The 24144-nt window shown below is 37.6% G+C and overlaps 1 long non-coding RNA gene across 1 annotated transcript; it reads right to left on the reverse strand.

Moving 5' to 3' along the window:
- Positions 1-608: 608 nt before the first annotated feature.
- LOC130439305 (uncharacterized) lies at positions 609-5983 on the reverse strand. The gene is made up of 3 exons (XR_008909436.1): positions 5689-5983; positions 2370-2457; positions 609-899 (listed from the first exon to the last, which is right to left on the reverse strand). It is a non-coding gene; the product is annotated as an uncharacterized LOC130439305 (long non-coding RNA).
- Positions 5984-24144: the final 18161 nt, after the last annotated feature.

Raw genomic sequence — 24144 nt, forward strand, 5'->3', positions numbered from 1 at the left:
ACTGGTACATTTCTCATAATGATGAGCCGACAAAGTTATTACGAAGCACGTTGTTTAATCTCGTCAGCGAAAGCTCCATCCATCACTATACCATTTGACAATCACTTTAACTTCCGGGTGGTTTCACAAACTTATAAAGAAAACAACAAAACCTCTAATGCAGCTTACTCTCCTTCTCTCCGTCTGCTACTTTTCTCTCACACACGTGAATACCCCGCAACCGCACTTCTTTTCCCATCATTCAGTACGGCCAGGACTACAAACCCCATGCTTCTTAAAGGGACAATGCCCATATTCCCGCAACAGTAACTAGTAACAGGTCATGAACAACCACACTTATGCGTTTTCATTTAATCATGCATTTTATTTCATTACAGTTACAGTTTGACATTTAATATTAAAAGGGATAATATTATATATTTTTTGGGCCACGCCATGGCCTGTGGTAGGAGAGGCATCAATAACCGCTAGGAGGGGCACGGCACTCGAATGCCCCCCATAGCGCCGGCACTGGGTCTGACCCAACAGGTCCGGTGTCATTTCCCTCACCATAGTAGAAACAACGCGATCTCTTACAAAGATTGACGTTTGCATATGCACCAGCAGACCTCCGTTACACTTCGAACGATCCCCATGTTTTTAACTGATGAAGTGAAGTTGACGCATTTGTTACTGTTTATTGCTAAAAGCCAAAGCTCATGAATTCACCTGCACTGAAAGGAGGACCGACCAATCACAACAGTTTGAGGAGCGGAACTCGCTGATATGGTATGGGTGGGACATCTTCTAACACACACTCTAATCGGAAAAACCAATCACGACAGACCTGGTCAGCTTTACCAATCAAAGCATTTTGGAAGGAGGGACTTTGAAGAAACCGGAAGATATCCAGTCGTTTCCTGAGAAGAGAGAGAAGAAATATAAAGTTTTTTTTTAAACTATAAACATGAACATCCATTGTTAAACACCTAAAAGACACAACCAAAGCTTCGAAAACAGGGAAAAAACGGGGTCTTTATCCTTTAAAAGAGCTCTTAAGGTCCAAAATTTTAGGAGTAGCGAGTAACTTAAAAGTTTCGGTAACATCAGAGACAATGGACAAAAAAAAGAGTGCGAAATGTGTTGCAATAAATGATAATTTCCATATTACTTTTAAGCTTTATTTGATTTTAATAGTTTTGGTTTTCTTGTATAGCTGCTTTGATTCAATGCAAATTGTAAAAGCGCTATAAAATAAAAAATAAATTAATTGAATTGAATTGAATGACAGTTAAAGACACACACATTAGATCGTGCAGGGTTCATGTTCATGACCGATCCTATTAGAGACACAATAACAGAAATGAAATAGCACCCGAAATAGAAAAATCACGACATTAACATATTTAGCAAAACTGGAGAAATGAAACTATGCAGCAGAAATGCATGTTTGTGTGTATGTGTGCTTGAGTACCTTAAAACAGGAAAAAATACATGTACAATTTCAAACTTACGACCCCCACTTCCTCACTGAGACAAAAAATGTTTGTCTTTTGCTTGCTCAGATTAGTACTGAATCGATTTTTAAGATAAGACTCCTACATCCATTCCATTTTCTACCGCTTATCCGAACTACCTCGGGTCACGGGGAGCCTGTGCCTATCTCAGGAGTAATCGGGCATCAAGGCAGGATACACCCTGGATGGAGTGTCCTACATAGTTTATAAGCTAAATTAAGAGCTTTCTTAGAGGACTCTTAAGTTCTACCACATCTTCCTTAATAGTTAATATAGCAGATGTCAGTATTAATGAGGAATTACCTAATAGTTCTGCAGTAATTCCTTTTTAGTTACACAAGAAACAGTATTCTAAAGTGTTACAAATTATCTTTATTTGTCTACGTTTTCTGAAAGGTGCACCTTCCTAAGTCTTTCTTACAAAGTATGCATGTCCATCAGAAGCAAAGCCCTTATGGGCCCGTATTCTTAACTAATCAGTTTGTAGTAGCATTTTATAATTTTGTTTTGTTACAGTTAATTAAACAATAGCTTTCGAATTCACTCATTCCTCCTTAAGAACTACTATAAATTATCTACTAATTCAGATTCTACATAAATAGCTATGAAGTAACTACTAATAAATGCAGTCATATACATTGACCATCACAATAATCAAACTGTGGGCATTTCTTCTTATTTACTATTGCTAGTACTACTCTTATGGAAATGCACTACTATTGCCACTGTTATTACTGCTATTTTAGAAATGCAATATGCATTTCATGGAATTCTTGGACTCCAAAATAGTCATTACAACAAATTTTGTTCTGTTTTCAATAATCACAAATCAAATCCCCCACTCAAATGACCTTACCATGATTAGCCACTTACCTTAAATAGGTTTATGATCTTCAAGTTCAGTATGTGTCTGTTTTATCCACATTATGTATCACGTTACCATTGAGTATTTCCCCGAATGCTGGAAGTGAAAATGCAAGGAACCCATTATTAATTTATAAATAATTACTAAACAACTTTGAGAGAATTAATTAGAACCGGGAACAGTATTCTAAAGTTGAAATGATTGCTATATTGCATTGATATAAATTGTTATAGGAATTCTTCCAAAATATATAATTTAATACACAACACATTAGATTGTGCAGGGTTCATATATTTATCATTTAAAACATAATTTAAGGAAATGTAAAATACAAATAACATCTCTGTTATGACAAACAAAAGCACATTAAGAGTTGCTTTAGTTTACTGCATTTGGGAAACGGTTACTCTTGACATGCATGATATAGAGAAATACTCTGAATGATGAATGATGGAATTATTATAAAACACTGGATTATTTTCAACCAAGCATTGGGTCAACTGTTTTAAATTATTTTATTCTGGGTTCTTTCAACTGATAGATCTCAGTAAAAACAAACATTGTTTCTTATTCTATTATTCTATTTGATTTATATAATTTATTACAACTGTCCATTTATTATTTTTCCATTATATATTTACTAGCTCTTACTAAGTCTTATATTTATCATATATTCATTTGTCACATATATTCATTCATTTATTTTATTGTTTTATTTTTCACTTTAATTCTTATTATTTGTTACATTTTGTCCTTATTTTTGATATTGTTTAACTTTATGTTGGATGATGTATTGTCTATTATGCTGATATGAGTCTCAAATGGTCTCCATTTCAAGGTTCATAATAACGTCACGAGACAATGTTTTGATACCGTAATCTTGCACGGTTAATAATACCTATTGAATCTGTTTCTAGGCAGACAAAGTTGAATAGAGATAGACTAAGCATTAAAGCACAACTGAGATTATTCAATAAAACATCTTTCATTTTATTCAACATCACTTCTTCTCCTACCTGCTGTTCTTCTCTTCATCTCTGTATCTATACCTGGTGGTTAATATGAAGTATTAACTCACAACGGAGTTGCTATTTTCAGATTTGATAAATTCCTGACGGGGAGAGATCAAGTGAAACTGGCCTCTTATTTTTAATCTATAAAATCTGCAGTTCATATCGTTGGACCTATCATATGTCGCTGCGAGGAGGCTGGAGTGACAGCTGAACAACCGGACTCGTGATAGACGTGAGGTACGAAGGGAAACCCTTTAGGTCATCTCCTCATCGAGCTACTGCAACTGGGGAGTGCCCACAGCTGTGTGAGTTGGTTGATTTTTCATCTCCATACGAAGAATCAAACAAAAAATGTATAGGATAATGTAATGTATGTCGCTTTGGATAAAAGTAAATGTAAAAATCTCCATACAAAGAATCAAAAGAATCAAAAATGAAACGGTACCATGGTCGATCACTGTTAGAGAATTGATCCTAATTGTTAATTGGCAATGTCGGATGGAAAAAAAGATGACAAGATGTCTGAAATTAAGGATAATACAGAGATTAAGCTACATGAAATAGCTGGAGAATTGTCATATAAATTATCTGAAGGTTGTGGTACTAAAAAAGCAGAGGCAGAAATAATTGTAAAATGTAAGATCATGGCTCAGAAAGGTGGCATTTGAGAGCCTATTGATATCAAGACAGTATCAGAAAAATTGAGAGGATGAGGAGAAGACATTCAAGACGGGTTCCTTGGACTCTTGTTACTTAGTTAGTTGTTTTTTTCAACAGTCATAACATCCTTTCTTATTACAGTTTTCAAAATGTGATTTAAAGTCATCACACCTATCTTGTAGTCCCCTCAGCATTCCTTTCCATAATGTCTTTCTCTATGCTATGGTTGTCTTTGTCTATTTTCATTTCCCATTTCCTGCATTTACACTTAAAAAAGGATTCTGTGTCATTGTAGATTTTACTTAATACCATTGTGTTCTATTGTGCAAAAGTTAAAATTATAGATAAAATCTCGGAATTCTAAATTGCACAAATTATTCAGTGACTTCAACTTAATTTTATCATGTTCGAACTACTTAAACTTGTATAAAGGGTCTTTACCTAATTATTTTGTGTTGGCATAGCTGAATTATTTTAGTTAATTTCACTAAACTGAGCCTCATATTAGAAGAGTCATATTTTGATTATGAAGTGTTATTTTATGTGCTTTACAATAAAATGAAAATTTGTATAGTTTTTATTGTTCTTGTTATTTAAGATTTAGAAGAGATTCTATTTGTATTTTTGAGGTTTTGTATCCTTCAGAAGAGTGATGCTTGTGCTTAGGTTATGGTGAGCTCATGGTGTGTGTTTTTCACTCAATGAACAGTGATGTTGCTAATGCCATAACTGTTAGACAATGCTCAGCTTACTTGTGCATCATATGTGTTGTAAACAATAATCAATGTTAAACTATCTCCAATCCTCAAATTAGTATTTATTTTCATGTGAAATGTGCTTAAATGTCTATATATAGTCCATCCTTCCAAAATGCTCTGATTGGTAGAGTTGACCAGGTCTGTCATGACTGGTTCCCCGCTTAGAGTGTGTGTGTGAAGATGTCCCTTACATACCATATCAGGGACCTTCCGCTTCACAGGCAGTTGTGATAGAGATCACATTTTCTTCCCTACTATGGCGAGGGAAATGATACCGGACCGTACGGAGTCGGACAGGTTATATTAATTTACAATAATAACGGCTCTCCTGTTTTTGCCAAGTGGTTGATATTCTTAGGACAACATCATGTTGACCCTGGGACAATGTTTTAATCAACCAATCAGCTGATTGCGATTTTACCGTACTAATTTGTCTGACAAGGAAGAAGAAAGCTAATCCAAAACAAACTCCACCACGACTGGAGCAGGATGTTTGTCAGTGGCAAGTGACAACTCTTGTCATAAAAACTCCTAGTGTGACAACATGCATGTTGTGCTTTTGCTCATCAATGAAATAAGATAGTATTTTTTCTTAAAATACTGTTAATCCGTTAGTAATACTATCATTTCGTTTTAACTGTGCGTTGTCATGGTACATAGATAGAGCATTTCAGAAAGTCGACGTTATGAAAAATGATTGGAGTTTCACCCAAATATATCTATATAGGTGCAAATGCAACAAATCAAAATGCAAAGTTAATAGCAAGATAAACAAACTGTAACATCCCAGAAATAACGGTACATGCTAATGTTAGCTTTATATGCACAAGCTAAACACAGACATACGGTACGAAAATATTTCTTGAAGTTAATACAAAATCAATAGTCACACTTACAGGTTGGGATTCGGAGGGGCTAACAGGTCCAAATAGAGTTGGTATTTCCTCCTCTTTCAATGATCGTCGTTTCACATATCCTGCACTGAACGCGCCAAGATTATTAAACCAATCTTCGGTGAAATGACGCGCGCACAGTACAACCATGGGGTTATACTCCTTTGGTATCGTTGGAAAAATTAATTGTAACCATTTTTCCCTGAGACGTTATTCCTATGATAGTTGAAATAAGACCGACATCGTTTCACACCGTAGAACACAGACTCTAGACATGATATACACGCATCACGAACGAGCGACACGGGAGGAGAGATAAGTTTTCGCGGCAGTCTCAGCAAAACATAGGCGGGGACTATGTGTCACACGCAGGTGAACCATTCCACGTCTCGTTTGTGTGATTCAGAGTCGACTCCCATTTTTACAAGCAAATAACTTAAATTTTTCACCTTCAGACATACAACTTGGCTGACAACTTACTTTCAAATATGGCAAAAGAACAGACTGCATGAAATGTCATTTTCATGATCTCATGCTACGTACTCTATAAATGTAATCTTCCAACCAGGATTAGGTGCTTCTAGAACAGGGGTACTCAATTAAAGTTCCAAGAGGTCCGGTCTTTATATTTTCTTCCAAACGGAGGTCTGGACAATTATGTTTTTTGAAAATAAATAAATATTTAATCAATTTACCCCAGTTGGATATCCTGTATAATAGATATGATCTTTTATCAGGCCATTTATTTTATATTTTTACATCCACAGTAGTTATGTATTGTAGGCTCTGTGGCATTAGGGGAATTCCGACTTAATAGAAGTCTGATAATTAATATATGTAAATGAAAAAAAATAATGACAACATACAAACAGTAAATGTAATTTTTTTGCCGTTTGAGAAATATTTTGAAGCAGTGGTGACATCATAGTCCAACACAGCAGAAATGCTATAAAAACAAAACACGTTTTTTTTTTTATTATTCACGAATTTCATTTAGTCTTGTTGTTGTTAAGTTCCATATCATATCACTTAGCAGAGGCTATGTGGTAGCCCTATGCACACAGTTTACTCAGTCACACACAGCGGAGGGCTGTCGTGGTGGCTAAACGCAAATAATCGCAGTTTACAGTGCTGTAACAGTTTGCTCGGGTCCATTTCTCACAATGATGGGCCGACAAAGATATTACGAAGCACGTTGATTAATCTCGTCAGCGAAAGCTCCATCCATCACTATACAATTTGACAATCACTTGAAATCCCAGGTGGTTTCACGAACTTATAAAGAAAACAATAAAACCTATAAAGCAGCTTACTCTCCTTTTCTCCGTCTTTTCACTTTTCACTCACACACGTGAATACCCCGCACCCCCACTACTGTTCCCATCATTCAGTACCGCCATGACTACAAACCCCATGCTTCTTAAAGGGACAATGCCCATATTCCCGCAACAGTAACTAGTAACATGTCAAGAACAACCACAATTATACGTTTTCCCCTCTAATTTTATTTTATTTCATTTAAGTTACATCTTGCACATTTAATATTAAAAGAATAACTAAAAGGGATTTTTTTTGGGCCACGCCACGACCCTCGAATACCCCCCATAGCGTCGGCACTGTTTATTAGGATATGTCTCGGGGTCCTGATGGAATCGATGCAAAGGTCAGGATCCGGACCGTGGTCCACCAATTAAGGATGACTGTTCTAGGCCATTGCTTTTCCCTAATCACTTTAGGGGTAAGTTATGGTAAGGGTTGGGGTTTGGTGTGGGTTTAGTTTTTATTTATAATAAAACAATTTAGAGACTCATACACAACTATTACAAAATATACAAACATTTCCTGACGCTAAAGAAGTCAACACAATATTTTAAAGTTAGGTGGGTGTAAATCTCTGAAAATTATAAGTTGTGTCAAACGTTTTTTCTAAAATTAATTTTGTCCTTCAGGAAACATGTATATATCTTTGTAGCTTTTGGAAGGCGTTACTAAATATATATATATTTTTAATTATTTCAACAAAATAATAACAATGAAACTGGTCACATAACCTAAAGGTTTACATGCACCTGACTTTAGAATGTAGTGTTGACTTCCAGAGTATCATGGAATGTTCGTAATAGTTGTGCATGAGTCTCTCAATTCTCCTTAGCATAAAAAGATAAATCTCATCATTCAGTCACTGATGAACAAGGGTCAATAATGCAGAAGATGCTAAAACAGCAAAGATTGTGAAGGATTTACACCATTAAACTGTCCACAGGTCTTCAGAAAAATCCTTCAGACTACAGTTTGATCAACAACTATTACAAAACTGTCACTGATTGTTCTGGTAATGTCGTGCAGTATTAGGAACCAGTCGTGCAGGTATGTTAAGTCTTGAACTGGAACTTACTTTTATAAATATAGATAATTATGTGTTAAAAACTTTATGAAAATGTCTGTTATGTGAAATAACTTGTTCAGGGCAGTAATAATTCAAAAACGAACTTACTTTTACTTTTCTTATTTTCTTAAATTTTCAACATTTTCTCTGCTAGGGGTGTGTAAACTTTTGACCACAACTCTGCAGTATATAGGACTTTAAACTTCTCATTTTAATTTTGATGCCAGCAACATTTAAAAAAAATATGGGACTGAAAGAAAGAAAAACAGTTCTCAGAACAATCTTTTAACAATCAGAACTTTCAATATACAGTACCAGTCGATGGTTTGGAGACACATGACTGAAATGATTTTAAAAATCTTAATGTAATAAATGTGTAATTCCATGATATTAATGAGTTAACTATTACTATAAAAGGTGAAAAAACATAAGCGTTTGCAAAATTTTAACCAGTACTGTATATTTAAAAGAATTATGAAACAAAGAATGACCAACAAGACCACAAACTGTTGGGCAGCTAGAATCCTATACAGAAAACTGCAACTAGAGGTCTGGGCATCTCTACTGTCCCTGTCAATACTATGACCCTGATGGACTTACTAGTTTGAAGTATGGATGTTAATACAGCTGTTGTCCTCCTCAGTTCCATAACCTTCAAAGTGCTTACGTCAACCATCATTGTAGTTTGTTGTGTCATTGGTGATGGAAAATGTGTAAACTTTGTGGGCTTCCATACATATTTGTCATAACTTATTATGAACAAGTGTTATTTGTATATGACATTTTAAATGATTTAAAACTGATTCAAGGTAAATATGAAATGACATGAAACTACAGTGATGTTCATAACTGTTAGTAAAACAACCAGAACTATCACCTTCTAACAACATCAAAGAAAGAAACGACACAAATCGAAGTTGCTGGCAGTGTGAATGCACAATGCACTATATTACCATGTGAATATTTAACTTGAATTTTTCTATCTGAATTTGAGCAGTCGAATTAGACATATGTTTTCTTTCAAAACATTATGTCTCTTATTTGCTTCCATACCCCACCTCCGACAACCACGCAAAGCGCATCATTTTCAGTGTTGGCAACTCGCCTGTGAGGAGCTCATCCCGTCAATGACTGAAAGAGTTCTGCTGAAGCCTTCAGCTAATATTGATAAAACTGCCCACTTTTAGTCAAAGCTGGTTTAAAGGGCGCTCACCGGCAGTGGCTCCTCTCATCTGGCATTGACAATGAATTATCGCCAGTATCGCCTTCACATTTCAGTCATACAATTGGTGCATTTCTTAAGAAAATTCACAAAATTTCTTGCGGCCCAACTATGGAAGCAAATAAGAGACATACTGTTTTGAAATTTAACAGTCTATGAATACTTGATTTTTAATTATTTTACTTTGGAAACCATGTATCTGAATATATTTGTTTCGAATTTACCTCTATGAAATTTAAATATGAAAATTCTGGATATCCAATTTAAAAACCTGAATTTAATGCTCACAAATTCAGATACAAAAAAAAAAACTTACAGAATTTCAGATAAAATACATTCGGATTGATCAAATTTGATTGCTCTTATTTAGATCTCAAATTTCAAGTTAATACTTTTCAAAGAAAACATATGTCTAATTCGACTGCTCAAATTCAGATCGAAAAATTCAAGTTAAATATTCACATGGTAACATCCGGGCTACCCAGGATAGGAAAAACAGTTGAGCCCAGAGCCCGTCTGCAATTGAACCGAACCATTGAACCGAACCATTGAACCGAACCAATGAACCGAACCGACGTCGGAAAATAATAATAATAATAGTTCCAAAAAATAATTAGCAACAACATACATTTGTTCTGTAGAGTCTGATTGTACATAAACAGCAAACTTACCGGAGCGCCTTCGTTTTCCCTAGAAAAATCTTAACAGGTTTAATATCCGTGCCTTGGCCTCTTCTTGGATCATGACAGACAGTCAGGTTGTAGTGCTCTGATAGGCCGCCCGACGTCGGTTCATTGGTTCGGTTCAAAGGTTCGGTTCAATTGCAGACGGGCTCAGGGCTCAACTGTTTTTCCTATCCTGGGTAGCCTGGATGTTACCATGTGAATATTTAACTTGAATTTTTCGATCTGAATTTGAGCAGTCGAATTAGACATATGTTTTCTTTCAAAACATTATGTCTCTTATTTGCTTCCATACCCCACCTCCGACAACCACGCCAAGCGCATCATTTTCAGTGTTGGCAACTCGCCTGTGAGGAGCTCATCCCGTCAATGACTGAAAGAGTCCTGCTGAAGCCTTCAGCTAATATTGATAAAACTGCTCACTTTTAGTCAAAGCTGGTTTAAAGGGCGCTCACTGGCAGTGGCTCCTCTCATCTGGCATTGACAATGAATTCACGGGTTCTCTTGCGCTGTCGTGCTTTGCCGTGCAAATCTTTGGTATCTGTCACAATTTTAATACTAATTTTCTTTAAATTAGATCATCCAGTTTGACTGTTACAGGATCTCCCGGTCTGAGTTCAGGTAATGGTCGGCAACCACAGCGTCTGTCATAGTACCGCTTGTAGTTGGATTTTGTCATGTTGTCTCTCACTCTCACCTTGGAGAAGTTTGGCCACTTAGGTACCAGTCTCTTTTCCAGTAGAGGCACTGGCGTCTTCAGCTGGCGTCCTAGCATTAACTGTGCAGGGCTACAACCCGTGGCTTGAATCGGCGTTGCTCTGTAAGCTAGAAGAGCTAAGAAGAGCTATCTTTCCTGATAGATCTGGAAGGTAAGCAACGTCTATGAATCTCGAGAAATAGTCGACTACTACTACCTAGGACTTCTTGTTCACTTCGCACATATCTGCTGTGATTCTCACCCAAGGTCCATTTGGCAACAATTCCCATGTGACCTTCATGAAGTTTGCACTTGATATCTGTTCTCAAGACAGTAGGAATGACGATCCTGTCACTGTACATAAGGAGGTTATGACACATGGACAGCATATCCTTCACGGCAAATTAATGTTTGATGTGTTCCACAACTTGGGAGGGATTCTTTGGCCAACCCTGTCTAACGTACCTTATGACTGCTTGCAGTTCAAGGTCTTTCTTAGTAGTTTCGGCCACCCCGTCCAGACGTGAGCATGACATTGGCCAGGCAGCTCTTGTGCTTTCTTCCAGGGCTTCAATGTACTCAGCAAGCTCCAAAGAGTCCAGGTGGGTTTTGGGAAATGGATGTCTAGAAAGAGTGTCGGCAACGACCAGTGATTTCCCTGGAACATATTCAGCTTTTGCATTGAAGTTCATCAGCCGAATGAGCAATCTTTGAAACCTCAAAGGAACCATGTCAATTCCCTTGCTGTTGATGAACGGGACCAACGGCTTGTGATCTGTGTGGATAACAAAACTATCCAGACCGTACACATACTTGGAGAATTTTTCACAAGCCCGCACCACACCAATGCATTCTTTCTCAATCTGAGCATATTTTTTTTCAGCGTTGGTTAACGTACGAGAGCAGTAAGCTACAGGACTCAGGCATCCATCACGCTGCCGCTGGAAGAGAACTCCCCCGAGTCCATAGCTGCTAGCAACAGCGCTTACGATGTTAGGTTTGTTCACATCGAAGTAGGAAAGAATTGGTGCTTTAGTCATGAGCTTCTTAACTCTTGTAAGTGCTTTATCCTGTGCATGACTCCAGGTCCAGACCGTATCAGTCTTCAGTAGATAATTTAGTGGTCGGGTTATCTCAGCAAGGTTTGGTAGGTATCGACCTAGAAAGTGAACCATTCCCAAGACACTCTTCACCTCGGTCATATTCTGTGGGGGTGGAGTGTTCAATATGGCCTTGATCTTTTCGTCATCAGGCCTGACTCCATGAGCATCGATGACTTGACCAAGAAACCAAATCTGCTTTTGTCTCAACAGACACTTGCTGTCATTGAGCTGCAGTCCAGCATCAGAAAGTGTTTTCAAGACTCTTTGTAGTCGACGATAATGAACCTCCGATGTATCTCCGTAGACGATTATGTCGTCCATGTATGCTGCCGTACCTTCGTGGTCTTTCAAGAGGTTGTTCATCTCTCTCTGGAATATTTCTGAGGCAGAGGAGATTCCGAAAGGAAGTCTGTGAAAAAGGTACCTCCCGAACGGCATTATGAAGGTGGTTCATTTGGCGCTCTCTGTGTCCAGCGGAATTTGCCAGAACCCGCTTGCTGCATCTAGAAGTGAAAATATTGTTGATCCTGACAACTGAGGGAGTATATCATCGAGGGTAGGCAAGATGTACCTCTCTCGTTCCACGGTTTGGTTAAGACGCTTTAGGTCAACACATGACCATTTTTTCTTGGTACTGGGACCATTGGCGTGCACCATTCTGTCGGTTCCGTTATTTCCTCGATCACACCACTCTTCGCCATCCGATCAATTTCAGCTTTCACCTTAGGGAGTAGAGGAACAGATACTCTCCTTGCTACCGCGACTGCAAATGGAACTGCATCTTCTTTTAGCTTGATTTTCACATGAGTACTCCTGCCAGGCGAACTCATCACATTATCAATACGCTAAACTAGTCCAAGAGCTGCGGAAACTTCTCAACTAAGCAGGTTGTTAACAGACTGTCCTGCTAGAACAAGTAAGTTTTACCTTTGTAATGAGTGCTGGCCTCAAATCTACCTTCGCTTTTCAGTTTTCCACCTGGGCAATCGAGCGCTGCATGCACGCGCATCAATTCAGGCTTTTTGTTGGGCGCATTGTAGGTTTGTTCTGATATGACACTAATGTCTGCTCCAGTGTCTATCTTAAACTCCACTGCTGTATCCTGAATTTTCAACGTTATAGAGTCACTTGAGTCTTTTACCGTAATTGCTCCCAGGAAAAGTGAAGATTCATGCTCACCCTGCACCACGTTCACATCACTGACATGTAGAGTACGACACACCACTGTATAATGGCCTTTCTTACCACACTTGCGGCAGTCTGCTCGTCTTGCTTTTTGAATGCTGTTTGCCACATCTCATGCACTTTTCCTCGTTTGCGTCGCTTGTTTGTGTGTATCTCTGGTTGTTTGGTCTCTGTGTCCCTTTTCTCTCTCTCCTTTCAGGCTTGAAAGTGTCTTTCGATTGAAATGACGAGCTGTACTTGCGCCGAACAACTTTGTTCAACGCTGAAGAACCACTCTGTTCAGAAACATGCGTTTTAACCTGCTCCGATTGCCTTGCATGTCGACACGCTCTGTCCAGTGACAAATCCAGCATCATTTGTTGACTCTGGGACAAATCTTTGTCGAGTTCACCGATCACGAGTCTGTCTCGTATGTTTTCACTTTTTGCTTCCCCAAACGCACACGTTTCGGCCAGTTCATGCAAACTATGAATGAATTCCTCCGCGGTTTCGCCATGTTTTTGAACACGCTGATGAAAGCTCGCTCGTGTATCACATTTACTTGACATACAAAGTAATTATCCAGTTTTCCCAGAACAATGTCGTACTTATTTTCGTCACCATCCTCGCCATACTCGAAAGTGCTAACAATGTGCTCAACCTCCTGTCCAAGAGAATATAAAAGCGTACAAATTTGAATCTCCCCCGACTCTTTGTCCAGCTTCGTGGCTATGCGAAATCTCTGGAAACGCTGTTTCCATTCCAGCCAGAGCTCAGGTCGAAACTGTCGGGTGGAGAAAACTTTGCTGACACCATGTAATGTTAGGATGGCACTCTTAGGAATAAGGAATACACACATCTTATAGAAGACAATGTTAACATCGTTTGTCAAAGTTGTACTGCCAACTTTCTTAAATTTTATTCAATTTTCGGCATTTTTTCCCTCAGTTCCCTCAAAATTAAAAAAAAATAAACAATGACATTACTATGTTACTATACAAACTATACAGACCATTCTGGAATATCTACAACACTGGTCCAAATGCATTTTCTATTTCTATTCAAGTCTAAATATTCTATTCAATGTGTTTTTTTCTAACCTTTGTGTAGTGTTGAAAAACTGAAACAAGTAGCACTTCAATTATATGAAAGATATACTGAAGTTATGCTTCCAATAGATCTTTAGTTGGTGGCCTCAAAAACAATGGGCTTTAGTTTTAATAGAATGAGCTTGATGTGGGACTATAATTTCTACCATTTTTAATTTACACTTGCACAAAATGTACTCCCCCTTTATCTCAGATTAATATGATCACAGGCACATCACATATATGATACAGACACATCTTCATATGGAGGTTGTGCCTTTAAATGCATTTGACTGTAGCTTCAACACGTTGGGTTTACTGGGGGGTTATAATTTATACAATGATAATCAATATACCCGAAAACAATGCACTCCCCCTCTTAATCTCACTTTAATATTATCACAGGCACGTCACATATAAGATAATGACACATCTTCATATAGAGGTTGTACCTTTGGAAGCATTTGACTGTAGCTTCAATACGGTGGGTTTACCGAGGGGTATAATTTCTACAATAATAACCAATATAGCCGCTAAAAATTTACTCCCCCTCTTAATCTCGTTTAAATATTATCACAGGCACGTCACATATAAGATATGTCATGAAACACTAAGGGTGGTGAGGACAGGGAGACAGATGACCCAAGTGCAGACAGGGAGGTAAGGGGTAAGACTTTAATAACTAATAAAGTACAAAACAAACACCCAGGAGGGGGTAACATGTTTCCAAAACATGGAAACAAGAACAGGAACAGAGATCATGAACACAATGTCCTGGAGGTACCCCGGAAGAATGAAGACTGCGCCACCTAGTGTTCCAGAGATATAACGATTCTTGCGAAAAACTTATAACTTTTGAAGATGTTGTCCAAAATGTATAATTTATACGTCGTTTCGTTCCCTGGGTTATGCCGATTCTGACAATGTCCCATTTGTCAGACATGTCAACATGGTTATCTTTCAGCAATTTTTAAGCAAATGAAGTACAGTGTTTTTGCTACTCTTACTTCAAAATCTGTCCAATTCTTCTCAAAATGAACTCTTTGACTGAGCCACACAGAAAAAACTGAACCAATTTTTTTGACCACCAGTGAAATAAAAGTTATGATGTTGTGAACAACCAGATCGACCCAAAATTGGTTTAGAGGCTGTATCTCGGCAACACTTTGATCAATCGCAACAAAACGTAGAACACTTCATCAGCACCATGATCTGAGGATACTTGCCAAAGTTGGGAACAGCGCCACCTATGGGCCGTGAGATACCAAAAATGCACATTTTCGGATATAACTTTTAAACAGTCAGTCAGCAAATTATAATATTGGAACTGAGGATATTTGCCAAAATTGGGAACAGCGTCTATGGGTCAAGACATAGCAAAAATGTACTATTTTACTTATAACTTTAGAAAGTATTGTCCAAATTTTGTGTTTTCTATTTCGTTTCTTTCCCTGTGATATGCAGATTCTGAACATGTCTCATTTGTCATTTTCCATGAATGCGCCTGTATTGAAGATACAGTCAAATGCATTTAAAGGCACGACCTCTATATGAAGAAGTGTCTGTATCATATATGTGATGTGCCTGTGATCATATTAATCTGAGATAAAGGGGGAGTACATTTTTAGCAAGTGTTTAAATTTAAAATTGAAGAAATTGTAGTCCCACATTAAGCTCATTCTATTAAAACTAAAGCCCATTGCTAATGAGGCCACCAAGATCTATTGGAAGTATAACTTTAGTATATCTTTCATATAATTTAAGTGCTACTTGTTTCAGTTTTTCAACAATTCACAAAGGTTCGAAAAAAACACATTGAATAGAATATGTAGACTTGAATAGAAATAGAAAATGCTTCTGGACCAGTGTTTTAGATATTCCAGAATGGTCTGTAAATAGCCTAATACAAAATAACATTGTTATCAAAAAGGCAGACAATTTGAAACCGTATATATATATAGTGTTAGTAATATAGTAATTGGTCATAGAAAATTTTAAACTGAGGGAAAAATGCTGAAAAATGAAAGAAAGTTGCCAGTACAACTTTGACAAACATTGTTTACATTGTCTTCTATAAGAGAACATTATAAACTTGAATAAATGTATTTCTCTATAGCCTACTTCGATGAGTTAATATTTGTATTTTAAATGCCATTCATATAAGTTTCAAAGGAAAAGTGAAGGATCTGCCTACAAATTTCTTGAAAGGCATTATCCACGTTGTAGTTCTGCAGATATCGTGACATTACATTTTTAAGAGTAAACACAGTTGTGCACAGATAAATTATGATATTTATTCTCGTTATTAAAATCAACTACGCTTAACAACAGTAACCATATTTTATAACCATGACATTGTTTAAAACATTGGGCATCCAAATTAGTATGCAAAAAACAGATTAGCACTCCTTTACTTTGATAAATCCATGTTAAATTGTCCGAGGGGTCTTCACCGTTGAGCGAGCTAAAGCAATCTACCATGATGTTGTGTGTTTATTTATTTAACCCATCTTTAATCCTAAATATTGCTTAACATCGATTTCTGATCGTCGTTTTAGGATTTTGATAATGCTTAATTTACACGTTCATTCCTGGTGCTTCAGTAGAAGTGTGAAAATACAGCAAGCGGCAAACAGAACTCTTAACTCCGCCGATCAACTGTGTGTAATGCGCGTTCACGCGAGGGGAGTATGATTTGTCCGGGGAGTCGGATTTTGGTACAACACCTGTTTTGCAGACGGATCAGTCCCCAGATATCTGGATTATAACAGAAGCGTTAGTTTTGCCTTTTTATATTGGACCCGAGTTGGATAATAAAACAAGCCGATTGGCCAGAAGATATTTTCAAGCAGGACTTCAAAGGACGTTTCAAAGAAGTGTTTTTGAGGTAAGCAAACACTTTCACAGTCGATGTTAAAGTCATAGAAGCTGTTATTTGACCGTTGGTTATGTTAGAATGTGTGTAGCAGAATTCCTATTATCAGCTGTACAAATGTGATGGAAGTGAAAGTAGTTTCGCGCAGCTCAGTCAAATGTTTACAATCTCTGATAACCAAACACTACTCCAGCGGGTCTTCCTCTTCTCTGAGGAAGGCCTCGCCCCTTTTTTGTACCCGGGAAGTAGAGGATATTGTCCGATTCCAGCCGTTCTCTTTAGTCCTTGAAAAGAGAATTTTATTAAAGACAATATCTCGCTTGGCACTGAACTTTGAGCTTCATCATTTTGTAGGTATTGTTTATGCTCTTACAGCAACATTACACACAAACTAAAGGTTGAAAAATTAGATCGCGGGGAATGTGATCTTTAATATAAATCTGTTAAATGTGAAAACTATTAGATTTAATCAAATAAATAGTATATTTATGGTTTAAATATCACTAGCTGCACAACAAGCCAGAACCAATTGTTTAAATTGTCATGATTTTTTTAATACAATTTAATCGGAAATAAAGTCAATCCATACTCCAGATGGTAGGTGGCGGAACTGCACATTTCAAATCAATGATAATGGAAAATGGGAGGCATAAGAAGGGATTTTTCTGCCTGTACTCAAAAATTATGTTTAGGAAGCAATAACAAATTAAGAGAAATCAGAAATGTTTGCAATACCCTTTGTTAAAGTACACAGCTCTCAGAATCTATCTAATGGGGAGATTTTATGGAGAGCAAGGAAAAGTGAGGATAACAAAGACTGGGAGTAGAGGAGGGTCATTAGGTTACATGCAAACATTACATAGTTACTTTGAACTTTAAAGAGCTTTAATATGTGTCAAAAATACATCACCAGGTAAGAATGGAATATGCTAAAAAATGATTGAACAATTGAATGATGTAGCAAAAAATGCGATCCTCATACAATACAATAAAATATGGGAGCAAGGAAGAAGACCTTATGTATGAAATCATTCGGTAATTCTGGCAGAAAAAACAAAGCCTAGTAGATAAAAAATAGAAGTTAAAAATTATATACCAATAGCTCAGAATACTAATCTTAGCAAACTCATGGAGAAAATCATAACTTAAAGAATGGTATTTTTCTGCTGTTGAGCAGAGAATGAGGCGTTACATGCAGATGATGGAGCATTATGGGTAAGAGCTTGTGGTATTGCTGCTCTGGAGTAAAAAATGCAAAAAGCTATAGATCAGGTTGGAAAGTGGTCATATGAATGGGGCATTCGATTATCTGTGGAGAAAACAAATGATATTTGTTTCACAAAAAAAATGGCAAATTCGAGACCAGAGATCAAGCTATATGAACAGGAACTCAAGCAGGAGAGGGTGATAAGATACCTAGAGTTAATGTTGAACACACAATGTTCTTTTATAGTCCACATTAAAAAAATGGTACATAAATTTAAGCAAGGTATAAATGTATTTAAGTGTTTAGCAGGATATAGTTGGGGTGCATCGGGTAAATCTATATGATACAAATGTACTGTATATAGAATTTATAATATCCATTTTCGATTGTGGATGCATAGTTTATAATTCTGCGGCCAAAACTACGCTGGCAGGTTTGGATAGGGTGCAAGATATGGCACTATAAATATAAATATTCAAAAAAGAACCTCAGATCACCTCTCTGTGTACTCTGTTAAAACTGTTTGCCAGTTTTCCTAAAAAAAGCTTTTTTAAGTAGCCTATGTGTTATTTAAATCTAAACCGTAAATTAAATTAAATTAGTTCGCCTATGCAATAATAATGATGGCAGGGTGTAGTGGAGTAGGGAATGAGCGCCTGCTGTGCGCACACCGGGCTCGAATCACGTAGGAGATTGGGAGCATATAAGAGAACGTGCGACCGGACCGTCGAAGAGAACAAACGCTGGACTGCAGTCGGATAGCAAATACTCCCCCCATAAACGCGAGACTTGAGACTTACTGGATGATGACTTGCATTGGGCGTGGGGCTTGGGGGTCGTGCAGACCTTGATGTGTGAGTGCTCCTGTGGCGTCCGGGTGTGTGGGGCTCCCGCAAGTGGGGAGCCTGCTGCAGTCGTAGGTTGAGGACTGGCCTTGCACGGCGACTGGTACTGTTAGGTGGGGGGTGTAGGATTTCATGGAGCATGGGGATGGAGACATGGTGTGAACTCTTGCGGAGCGAATGTCTCTGAGTGGGTGGTGGTGTGAATTCCCGCTTAGATGTAAGTCTTGCTAAAAGATGGCTGGTGAGCGATGGAGTGTAGAGGTGCATGCCCCCGTGATGGGTGATCTTGCCGTGGTGATCATGAGTTTCTGGTTCTGCTGCGGGTCCCTGCGGGGGCGGTCGCTGTGGTGATACTGGCTTCTGTAGAATTGGTGTCTGCTGCGGCAGAGCACGAGTAATAAGCACATGCCCGTGCAGGTGCGGATGCAGCGGCGATACTGGCTTCTGAAGAGGTGGTGTCTGCTGGGGCAGAGTGCGAGTTGGAAGCACGGGCCGCTGCAGGGGCGGTCACTGTGGGACATTTGCCAATAACTTGTTTTAGGGCAAAAGAATCAGGCGCACAGATGGCACTAGGGACGGGGGGTCATGACCACCCCAGATTCATAGTGACCCGATCCACTGCTACAGTATTACGATTTGATACAATATGTCTTACGTAACTATAACAATCTGTCCCAACGAAAGGGGACAAACATTGGTTAAACTGAGGATTAATTAATTAATATGAACATAAGCCTAGTGGAGGACAGGCCCGCCGCTCCTTAATTGTTTTACCGTCACTGTTTCAGTCGTTGGTCAGACACAGGCTGAAGCACAATAATAATCTACTGGTCACCATTACTTAGTAACCACATTCTCACTACAAGCTGTTCTGTTGCCAATGAACACACGATACTGCTTCCCAAGAGGATCTACATCTCTCTCTGTTTAAGTCAAAGACTAGCAAGGAAGCTCCCGCTACTGCCACCTCAGCTCTTCCCGGGCCGATCCCCCTGAGCCCTTGCCTATATCCACTGCCCAGTCACAGTAATCACGGTGCTGTGAGATTTCCCTTGTGACTCTCTAGTAATTGTTATGTTTAATAAAGATTTTCTCGGTACCCTTCATCTGATTCTGACCTTGTTCCTGACTATTATCTATTTTATTTATCTAATTTTACATTATTCTATTTATTAATACTTCATTTACTAACCCTAATTAAAGTTTTATGCATATATTTCATCAGATTTAATTTATCATATGTACAGTATTAATTTGTTTATTTTATAATTTTATTATTCACTTTTATTCTTATTATCTGTTACATTTTGTCCTTATTTGTAATATTGTTTAGTTTAATTAAAAGAGCTAGACAGAGGATTGAAGCACAACTGAGATTATTCAAGAAACCAAGAAATCATTTTATTAAACATCACTTCATCTCCTGCTTGCTGATCTTCCTTCATCTGTGTATCTACCTGGTGGTTGATTTGAAGTTCACAACAGAATTGATTTTTTTCAGATTTTATCATTTCTATAAGATCTGCAAGCCACTTCCATAGTATGATCTATCACAACCCATTCTCAGATGACATTTTTCTGGTTTCATGTAACCCAATGATTGCTTTTTTGAATTGTTGCGTTTTTTGGATAAGATAACTCAGAATTTTTTTAGAGTTTAAAGAACAAACGCAGTCTAGTTAAAAAAAATGTTTGTGAACCTCATTGGCTTTTGAATCAGAGACTTGAATGTTCCAAAGAGTCCTCGCCTTAGAAGACAATAAAATTAGACAAAGAAATTTGTTTGTGTGCTTTCCACACTTTTTCTCATTGTTAATGGAATTGTATGGTTAACATCCATTAGATAATAAATAGCAACAAAAACAGCCACCATTTGTCAATACTGTCCATACACAATTTTGGAACAATCCACTCATGTTGTCTTGGTTTTTAGTGTTGGAGGTTTGATCCTTTGTGAATATCAAAAATAATGTTTTGGAGCTTTTCAGGAAAGACAATACAGATGCTTGTATGGGAACAATGTCTGACTTTATTAAACCGCAAACATATGTTTAGTTACTAAGAACAACAATGACATTTTACACTTATTAAATGGTTAGTTCCAGTCCTTGATTCCGACATTTCACCTAACAATTCTGTGCATCATTATGCACCCTTAGCAGTGTAAACGAAACATTCTGTTGCTCAGGGACATTTTTTTTCAGTGAAAGGAATTAAGTGATTTTACTTCATGAAAGTTGCAATGATAAATATTTTCTGGCTTTAATATTTGTACTTTCCTCCGGGTACTCCGGTTTCCTCCCCTGGTCCAAAGACATGCATGGTAGGTTGATTGGCATCTCTGGAAAAAATTGTCCGTAGGGTGTGAGTGTGTGAGTGAATGAGTGAGTGTGTGTGCCCTGCGATGGGTTGGCACTCCATCCAGGTTGTATCCTGCCTTGATGCCCGATGACTCCTGAGATAGGCGCAGGCTCCCCGTGACCCGAGGTAGTTCGGATAAGCGGTAGAAAATGGAATGGAATGGAATATTTGTACTTTTTATAAAAGCAATAAGTTACATGAGGCTAGTGATTTATCATGAATATGTCACACCTGAAGGGTATTGTTAGGCATGAAACAAAGCAACCCCTTCCGCTGTGACTTATTCTTAATTGCTTAAATTGACAGGGTATACATAAATAGCAGGGTTGTACAGTTACTTAAAAAGCTCAGCATACTCAAACATATTTATTTTCTTATTAAAATCATTACCATTCCAACAGCAGCAAACAGTTGACTGTTTGAGTACTCCGTCTGCCCCTGTCTGCAACTCGTGTCCAATTTTGCATGTTGTCCCCCATGGCCTCCCAGCATCCTCTTCACTCCCTCACCTGTCCCACATCGGTTATCAATACAGTACAACAGTACAACACAATACAACACAGTGACAATACAGTACAATACAACACAGTGACAATACTGTGTACTATGTGTATATTGTGGAAATGTGAGTCCTGATTATCGTGTACAATTGTCGTATTAATTGTGTATTGTGTAAATATATGTATATTGTGAAAAGTGTGTATATTGTTGTTTATGTATATTGTAGATTTCCCATATCTTGTTGCTTGTACTGCCATGGCACAGAGTCTTGTACCTAAGAATTTCACCATCAGTACACTTGTGTACATGACGTGTGACAATAAAGAGATTTGATTTTGATTTGATTTGATTTGATCACCGCAGCTGCCAGCTATTCCCTTATCACCCAGACTCCTATTCCTTGTCCGGTCTTAAATGTAACCACTATATGTTACTGTTAAATGTATCTTGTGATTCTGCCAAGTGCGTTTACTCATATTCGTGCATTGGATTTTTGTATATTATCATTAAAAAGTATTTTAGAATGACCTTCGTCTGTAATACACGAAAATTCTGTTAAAATATGAGACAATTTAATGTCATGGTTCCGCCTTCTTGTCTTGTCTATACTTGGTCTTGGGGCGGAGCCAAACGTTCTTTGTGGAGCGAGAGGTTGGGCCCTAGGGATCCTCTCTCTCTCCGAGTCTCGTCTGTGTTTCCCGCCATCTCGTTTCCTTGTTAACTTCCCGTCAGTGTTTCATCCAGTACACCTGGTCCTGTTCAATCATCCTATGTTTCTTCCCTTTTAAATACTCCTCATGTTTCATTGTCCTGTGTTCGTTCGGTGTATGTATATGTCGTCTCAAGCCGTGTCATTGGTTGCTTTTGGCTACGTGCAAGCGTTAGTTTTGTTACCTCGTCTATTCGTGTCTTACCTGTCCTCGACGTTGTGTCAAACCCCGTTTTGATTTAGTTTTTGTTTTGAAGTATTTTGTCTAGTTTAGTCTTTTCCCCCTCTTGGGTTTTGTTTCGCTTGTTTTTGTGTTAGGCCTATTAATAAATATCCTTGTATGCACTTGGGTTCTTCCACCCCTGAAATCCATGTCATTTAAATTTTTAGTAGGTCTCATAAAAAAAAAAAAAAATCATTAATAATCATTATAGTTGTTTTATTTTTGAATTGCAGAATTGTGACATTTATCTATGAATGTTTATAAGTGTAGTTCACTATTTAAAGTATTCTATTGTTTTTCACTTACCTGTTTTTTTTTCATCAGTCCAAGTCTCGAGGTGCAAAATGGGGTTTCAAATGTCATTGTATATATTGCTGCTACTAATCAATGGTGAGATTTTGGTACCAGCTTTTCAAAACTATTTTATGATATTGTGTGTGTATTTATAAACGTTTTTGTGTTACATATTAGTGAATATGCTGTAGTAGATTTTTCTTGACATGCCTAATTGAACATAAAACATCCAGAGGATTCTGCATAAAATCCTGTAAAAAGCTATAATATTCTGGCAGCTGGGATGTCAGAAAAACTTCAAATAAAATATATATATTTTTGTAAAGTAAAATACATATTTTTCATGTTATTTCACATCACCAGGCTTAAATTTTCAGTTCATTTCTGTAAATAAACATGCTTCACTGCATTAAAAAAATATGAAAACCTTTTTTTTATTGTGTATTTAAGGAGAGTCACTCAATACCTGTTTTTAAAATGATTTAATGAAACCTTCCTTATATTAGAAATTGGAAGCATTGATCCCTCAATAACTTCAGCTACAACTACAGAGGCAACTACAACCCCAGAGTCGATATCTGAGCCCATCACAACCACTGGTAGAGTATTGTTCTATTTTCTTAATCTGCCTTTAAGATGACAAGAGTAACGTTTATTGAATCATTTTCCATTTTTTATTAATTTGAGCAGAACTGTATTACAAGCAAACCAGATGACCAGTTTGGTGCCCAATTTCATCACCAATAACTGCTTTCATAAAAAAGTATTTTTGTATTTAACATTTGAGGAGAGACTGAAGGGGTTCATAGTGCCTTGTGGTACTGCATGTTATTGTGTGTGAATCTATAAACGTTTTTGTTTTACATATAAGTGAATATGCTATAGCAGATTTTTCTAGACTAGCCTAATTTAATTATAAAACAAACAATGGATTTAGCAAATTTTAATTTTTAATAATTTTTTGCAGAATTATATTACAAGCAAACCAGATGACTTGGTGTTTTGACTCTCAATTTTAGTTTTCCCTAGGCTACAAGCTTATTGTGATTTCTTTTGCTTTATTTTTATTAGTGCCTGCCCGTGAGAGTTCCTCATCGCCTC

The sequence above is a fragment of the Triplophysa dalaica genome, chromosome 17, assembly GCF_015846415.1.
Source record: "Triplophysa dalaica isolate WHDGS20190420 chromosome 17, ASM1584641v1, whole genome shotgun sequence".
In the NCBI taxonomy this organism is placed as follows: Eukaryota; Metazoa; Chordata; class Actinopteri; order Cypriniformes; family Nemacheilidae; genus Triplophysa; species Triplophysa dalaica.